General features: G+C 36.9%; 1 long non-coding RNA gene across 1 annotated transcript; it reads right to left on the bottom strand.

The window, feature by feature from the left end:
* Positions 1 to 1,015: 1,015 nt before the first annotated feature.
* On the bottom strand, positions 1,016 to 1,438 carry LOC147620937 (uncharacterized). The gene is made up of 2 exons (XR_015270043.1): positions 1,269 to 1,438; positions 1,016 to 1,193 (listed from the first exon to the last, which is right to left on the bottom strand). It is a non-coding gene; the product is annotated as an uncharacterized LOC147620937 (long non-coding RNA).
* Positions 1,439 to 6,510: the final 5,072 nt, after the last annotated feature.

The raw sequence follows: 6,510 nt of genomic DNA on the forward strand, positions 1-6,510 counted from the left end.
ATGTCAGCACACATGATCAAGTCGCTGACATCTTCACCAAAGCATTGGGTATACAGAGAAGCTCCGCAGATTCAGGGCTTCGCTTTGGTGTACATGAGATGGAGTTGAGCTCGAGGGGGAGTGTTGAGATATCGAGCTCATCTAGTGAGGCGGTGGACATTGATGACCTGCCGGGGGGATAGGCCCCACACTTACACCACTGGCATGGTTGGTGAGATCATGGGTGATATGTAGCCAATGGGATGACAGGCTATGTGACAGCCACATAGTTATAGTGCCAGCTCATTTAGTTGGGTTCACACTATAGAGAACCCTAGTATTGAGAACCTTTTCATATTGTGTGTACTCTTATCTTTGTATATGGTGTGTTGAGTGTTGTGTGAAGAAGAAGAAGATTTTCAGGACCATGAACTTACTATATGAGCTTTGTAAAGGACCAAGAACTTACTTACATATAAATAACAAGCTTTGAAAGATCAACAATATAAATTTCAGTCTTTTGATCCATATCATACTTATTGATATAATTACATATATTCATATATGTAACTAAATTCATGCACCTCATACATATACACATACAAAATATACATATACATACATACATGCAAGAGCTACATACATACATACATACATACATACTTTCTTACTTACTTAAATATAAAAAACAATCCTTTAAAGATACAAAATTTATATATCAATCTGTAAAGTTCCAAACCATGAAAATCTCGATTACAAAGTCTTTTGATCCACATCATACTTATTGATATAATTATATATATACATATATCTACCTAAATTCATACACCTCATACATATACATATACATACATACATACAAGAGCTACCTACGCAGCACTAACATATATACATACATTACATACATACTTTCTTACTTACTTAAATATATAACACAATCTTTTAAAGATAAAAAATGTATGTATCGATCTTTAAACTTCCAAACCATGACAATCTCGATTACAAAGTCTTTTGATCCACAAATTATAGCATTCTTCTACGTGTCATCTCGACCTAATGAGAAATCTCCCAGACATGCTTTGGCTACCTCCACGTCATTCTCTATCCCCATATAGTGCCTTTTTAACTCTTGGCATGCACGTCCCAAGCCTCCACATCCCGCAAAAACATCCAAGACACCATCTCCTTCACTTGAGAAGGTCTCCACTAGCCACCTACAATGAAATACAATCATAAACGTGCATCTAAGTATTTTGAAAGTAAAATGAACAGAATGAAAATTGTCTCACCTAAAGAACATAGGAGATCTTTCTGCACCACCTCGAATGTAGCGCTCCAAGACCATCGTGCGTTGGAATGGATGCTTCTTATTCTTCTCAAAAATGAAATTTCGTTGAGCGTTGAATAACTTCTTTGAAACATTTTGCCCAGCCTCACGATCAATAATAGGGACATGGCAATTTACTCTCGATAGAACATACTAAGTGCCAATGTATCCACCTACCATAATGAGAAAACATTATGTTTGGATATCCATACCACATAACATGTATATACAAAGGGAAATATTTGAGAGATTACGACTTACCCGTTCTCCATTGTCATACAAATAACTTGATTCCACATGAACAGACATTGTTTGATGCATGACCAATCCAACTTTCTTTCCCATGGAATATATTTTAGGAAGTTGATCCATTAGATTCAAACACACAAACCAACCCTCATCAGCCACAAACAAACCAACAAAACTGAGTGTGGCATGTATTAATGATGAAGAAACTTGACTCCATGAGGGACACCCATCTGTATCTACATCAACAACCTGTTAACCTGTAGGAAAGTCAGCCCATACGAGGCGAGCCACTGTATCTGAGGGAGCACCTCTATGAGATAGAGCCTTGGGAATCTTCATCAAGAATTCTTCCACACTACATAAAAGATTTATGATGTTTGGTTTTGGTAAGTATAACTTGGAAAACTAATTATATGGTGAAATTATTCTTTTTACCTATCTGAGGCCTCCGAAAGAGTGTGGATGTCTACCAGCAATATGTGTGAAAAACATCTCTCACCTGCAATTAAACAAGACAAAAAATGAAATGCATTTTGAAAGCACACGCTTCTCAAAATAAATTTGCGATGGAAAGTACTCTTACTAGTCATGTCCATGATGTCACGTTGTCCTGACACCTCCCCCTCTTGAAGATGCTCTGGAGGGTCTCTCTCTTGATCTTCATTTGTGGGGTCTCCCTCTTGAACATCATGCATAATGTCAAGACGTCTCTTTGTTCGCCTCTCACGTTGCACTTGAGACGATGTAGATGTATGCTCTTGGTGTGATTGTGGCTCTCGTGGTGACAGTGGTGTAGATGGTTTTGGGGCCACGCGCGAGGATCCAACTACTGGAGACTGGGTCAAGATTGTTGGCTGCTGCGGGGAAGGTATTCTAGAGTCTTCTTGAGTTGGGGGCTCTCTTTCTAGCTCAGATTGGCAATTCTTAAATTCTTCAAGAAATAGATCAAGATAATTAGTAAAAAGGTAAAAATCCCCATATCTTTTTGTATATGTATATGTATGTAGATGTATATGTATATGTATGTAGATGTATATGTATGTAGATGTATATGTATCTATGTATATGTATATGTACATGTATGTGTATGTGTATATGCATATGTATATGTATATGTATGTAGGTATGTATCTATGTATATGTATGTGTATGTATATGTATGTAGGTATATGTATCTATTTATATGTATATGTATGTAGGTATGTATATATCAAAACTTAACAACGTTTCTTTAAAATTTGATATGCCAAACCTTAAATGTAACATGAACTATGTATGTACGTATGTATGCATGTATGTACAAATTTGTAAAAAATTTGGACAGCATCTCCTTTGCATTCTCCTAAAATATCCCAAAATAAACTTCAAGTACTTAACAATGTTTCTTTAAAATCTAACATGCCAAATCTTAAATGTAACATGAACTTTGTATGTATGTAGGAATTTAGTATATAATTTAGTGTATGTATGTAGGTATGTATTTATGTATGCATATGTATATATACATATGTATTTGTATATGTATATATACATATGCATATACATATGTATTTGTATATGTATATATCTGTATGTATATGTATCTAATATGTATATGCATATGGATAGTTTACATATGTATAGGTAGGAAGGTTTACATAAACATATACACCCCTCTCTCAACCCATTCCTTCGGGTACATTGTTTCCGAGAAATTTGGATCTACCCATTCTTTGATTGCTTCCGTCTCTTCGTCCATTAGACCTTGGCCAATGAGTAGCTGCACCCACCTATATATCCAAAATAAAACAAACAGCACTAAAATATTTTTTTAAATGCGTATATGTATTTTCTACAAAAATGTAATGGCATTAGAAGATATATACCTGTAGACAACCCTCTTTGCGGCATTCTCCACCTCATGTTGCTTTTGGCCTTCCTTCACTTTTCCAATCTTTGCCCACACCTCATGAAAGGCCCATGGTATGTGTTTCGATCGCTCCTCTTGCACCCATTGCATAAATGGTGGGACATAGATAACATCATCATATACCAATAAACCCTCCAAAATAGAGTCCGCCTCCCCTATTAGCTCTTCCCAATACAACTCTTTCTTCATATGCAGCAACGTTTTTTTGTTATCCCCCCCAAACTTCTCTGAAATTACTTTGTCCTTTGCCCTCCCAGTCATAAGCATTTGAAGCAATTCCGCCTTCCTATTTCAGCATCATACCAAAACCATAAGGGATTAGATGTTAAGGTTAGTTTATGTTAATGGAGGTTTATTGACATGTCACATACCTTTGAGTTGAAATCCGAGATATGGCAACTGTGTAGAGCTTTTCTTTGGTCAGAGCAACCAATCCCTTCTTAGACCAATCATAGTTATATACGAGTTGAAAGAATGCATCACCATTGGATGGGTTTGCAATTATGAGCATCTTGTACGCTCTATGTCAAAATGTTTGCTCTACACCACATCTGGCTTTCTCACATTTTGTCTCATATTCTTGCAACCCCATGGCATGTCTATCAATGCATGATATAGCTTGCTTCATTGCATTTTCAAACGATGTCTACATATAACGAAAAGGACTCATTATCACTCACACGATTAAAAAACATTGATAATTCGTTTATTAATAAAAGATGGAAAATGCAAACACTACCTTCCACACAAGTTGTGCCAAGATTGTAGCTGGAGCATTGTACCATTGCTCTCCACTTCATCACTCCAAACTAAGCTCCATTAAAGCCCACCTCCTTACGTCTTCACCAAGGTAGTCCAATATGGATGATTTGTCTGCCATTCCAAATAGTTGAAACATGAAGATCTCATGTGACAATGTGGGTGTATTCCTTATTCTATACCCCCATGTAATATAGTACTTAACAAATTATCATGGAAAAACGTAAGGGAATAAATACACCAACACACACACACACACACTAAAATACATATATCCTAATAGATTCTTAGCCTAAAATATATACAATATAATATATAAATATAGACATGTGTGTGTGTGTATTTACAAAGAGACAAGCCTTTTATAAAAATAATACTTAGAACCAATAAATGTACATATTTGTGTATTTTTTTATATATTTATAAATACATATATATCTGTATATTTTTTATAAAAAAAAATTGGTCGTGACCATTCTCAATCGTGATTGCTCCACCTTGTTTTTTCATTTCAACTGCCTACATTCGCAATCGTGATTGGTCCACCTTGTTTTATCATTTCAACTGCCTTCATTCTCAATCGTGATTGCTCCACCTATTCCTTCGTTTTTATATTTTCATTTCACATTTTTATCTCTCCTATCCTTTCTGCATCTTCGTATTGCCTTCCCTATGGAGCACAATGTCACCTTTGAGTGGGAGCTTGATGGCTGCTGCAGCAAAAAATCTCAAACTTTAATACTTCTCCACCAGACCACGTTTGTCAGTCACGGATATCTACAAGGTTTACTGCCTTCATCACACGCCCTTTTTGGAGTGAAAGCTACTAGGACCGATGGAAGCCTATAGGAAATCATCGCTCATTATGATATGGAGGGCAATAAAAACTACCTCGTAGATATTACTCAAAGTAAAACATATATGCTACAATGTAGTCCTCTCTGTGCTGTTGTTTTGCTGATAGTCTTGATTCTAGTGCTAATGACATTGCCCAAGATGTCCGACATTTGGAGACTTCAGTGGTGGATAAAGAATTAGGGACACAAAACACCCATGTTCATATCTCAAGCTCCTCCTCTGAGAGTGACTTGAATGGCTCAGCAACTGTTTTGCAACCAGGTGAAGGCACAAGCAATCCAAAAGGTTCAAAGCACAAGATCTCTAAAGATGAATGTATTGCTTCGGAGAGTATACTTTCAGTTCTTCGTAAGAAGGAGCAACCTTCTCTCCTACGTTCATTGTTGGAAAAAGTTACTTGAGTCATCCAAGTCCAGGAGGTGCCAAGACATTATGATGGTGATTCCATCCTAGAGTTTCCACCAACATATGGCAAAATAGGAAATATGAATGGAATGGAGCAAAATATGATGGTCACCTATGGACACATCCAATAACATCAAACATGTCTGTAAGTTGTACCGTGTGTATTAGCTATTGTGTTGGTACTTTGGAGTGCCATAGGCTCAGCTGTCCTTTTTTACTTGAACAATAAAAGGTATAACAACACCTTCGTTCATGGACATCTGACAAAAAAGATTACAGTTGGACTTCTGACAAAGGATGAGAAAACTAAAATAGTTTGTCACTTTTGTTGCAAAACTGACACTGTGTGCAAGTGTGTAGATGTATTGTGTATTACGTAATGCCTCGTGACACAACTATTACAAGAATGATGCTCCACACTGGGCTGCATGAACATCCAGTTCAGCCAGGAACTTCAAGGTCAATGTTGGAGTGTGTGAAAATGTTTGTTTCTCAAGTGTTGAAAGCCCAGAGAAGTGCAGGTCCTCGGAAAATACAAATGGATATTGTGCAGGATATGCTGTTTTCCTCCATGATGAATCAAAATGATGAGATACCTACAAGTATTGGGGATCATGAGCTCTGTAATTTTTTGGAGGAGTTGAGTCCTCTTGTGGAAAACCAGAGGTGAGTATTCATTTCGTAACTTAATTATATTTGGATGTATTTTTCTACATTCGGTCCTCTCTTTATTGATTGTGAAATTATGTTTTTTAGGTTTAGACGCATTGTATCCCAGGAGAAAAGAAAATTGATGCCGGCAGGAGAGGGCTTTGATAGCATCCTTCTTATACAGAGAAGATCTCGCTATTAATTTATACAAGGTAGCCGTTTCCCAGGACAAGGTGGCCCTGATGACAAATGTTATGTCTTTAAGATGTCTTTGCGAGGACCAGCATCAGTGGTGAATCGCATGCGGTGTGATAGTGGAGGTGACTTGTCAAAGTCTTGGGTTTTGTTTGATCACACTCATCGAGTTTTTGGT

The sequence above is a fragment of the Cibotium barometz genome, chromosome 31 (assembly GCF_041138505.1).
Source record: "Cibotium barometz isolate CiBa-2024 chromosome 31, ASM4113850v1, whole genome shotgun sequence".
NCBI classification, from domain to species: domain Eukaryota; kingdom Viridiplantae; phylum Streptophyta; class Polypodiopsida; order Cyatheales; family Cibotiaceae; genus Cibotium; species Cibotium barometz.